Here is a 1,690-nt window from a genome sequence, read left to right as displayed (position 1 = left end):
GCCTGTCCTGGAACTAGCTCTGTAGACCAGGCTGGTCTCCAACTCACAGAGATCCGCCTGCCTCTGCCTCCCAAGTGCTGGGATTAAAGGCGTGCACCACCATCACCCGGCTTAAATGCACATTTTTAATATCTCTGAAAATACTAACCTCGAGGGGGTAAGACTGAGCATTTTTAAGTGAGGGACAATACAGATGGAGGAAATTGACTAAGTGTGAGGAAAGGAAGGGTCTTGTCAAATCCTAGATGCCATGTTTGTGCTATAGAGACTTTTCTCTCCAGACCATGGAATATTTCTAGTGAGCCTTCATTTGAGTTGTTAGCATATCTATGCATCACTGAAACACAAAAACTGTCATCTGCCATATAGCATTGGTGTGGGAGGTCCTTCTGTCTTTGTGTTGCTTTTATTGATTAATGAATAAAGAAACTGTCTTGGACTGTGATAAGGCAAAAAACGGAATTAGGTGTCAAAAACTTAAGTGAATGCTGGGAGAGAGGAGGCAGGGTCAGAGAAATGCCATGGAGCCGCTGGAGACAGACATGCCAAAACATTAGCCAGTAAGCCATTGTCATGTGGTGATACATAGATTAATAGAAATGGGTTAAATTAATATGTAAGAGTTAGCCAATAAGAAGCTAGAGCAATGGGCCAAGCAATGATTTAATTAATATTTTTTCTGTGTCATTATTTTGTTCTGGGCAGCCAGGACAAATGAGTGACTTCTCTCCCTCCAACAAATTGGCTCTAACATGGCCAGCTAAAATCCCCTTAAAATCCTGAGAGGGCTTAAAAAGAAACTCGAGACTCATAAAAGCAAAGTTTAGCCTCGTTTTTTTCAACTGGTGGCTTGCTGAATCTCCAGCAATTAGAGGTTTTCCTAATTCAGCCATAGCAAGAAAAAGCTGAACAATTTGAAAATGTGGCTTTCTGGGCTATGCTGCTGGCACGACCTCTGGCTCTTATGAGAGACTAAGTATTTGGATGGGGTTTGTAAGTAGCCTGCTGCAACTTGCTTGATGGCAATGTGGAGCAGCTTTGTGCCTGGCACTGGGGTGGTGTGTGTGGCTCATAGGTGCAAGTAGCTCTGCCATTCTGAACTGTGCAGAGTGAGCAAGCAGTACCATAGATACCCTAGTAATGGCACATTTTAAGTTTTAAGAAGCACTTAGCATTTTAAAAAGTGCTCCTGGACAGTAAAGAATTACAGATATGCAATAAAGACAAATCCAGATGAGTCATAGTGTTGGATAAATGTATGTAGGCTTGGAAGAGAGAAAAAAAAAAGAAGTATAGAGAGCCATAAAATAAAGTTAATGCTTTAAAAAAAGAGGTAAAGTCTTTAATGAGACAGGGTGCAGATAGTCATAGAATAAAAGAAATAAAGAAATTTAAGTCATGTAAACTTAGGACTTTTCATGACAATGAGACACATCTGCTCCTGGCAACACAAGCTGCTTCAAGAGAAGATGGGCATCGAAGAGGCTTCTTATGGAGCTGGTTAGCCATTTGCACAAGAAACTGCACCTGCCTGGACTGCTAAACTGAACATACAGAAACCACAGAGAAATGATTTCTAAATTTGCCTATAGGTGAGATTGATGTGGGAATGATTTCTTATTAATAAAGAAACTGCCTAGGCCCATTTCATAGGCCAACCCTTAGGTAGGCGGAGAAAACAGAACAGGAT

The sequence above is a fragment of the Microtus ochrogaster genome, chromosome 18, assembly GCF_000317375.1.
Source record: "Microtus ochrogaster isolate Prairie Vole_2 chromosome 18, MicOch1.0, whole genome shotgun sequence".
NCBI classification, from domain to species: domain Eukaryota; kingdom Metazoa; phylum Chordata; class Mammalia; order Rodentia; family Cricetidae; genus Microtus; species Microtus ochrogaster.
The sequence above is the reverse complement of the archived record's forward strand: the minus strand, read 5'-3'. Positions refer to the sequence as shown.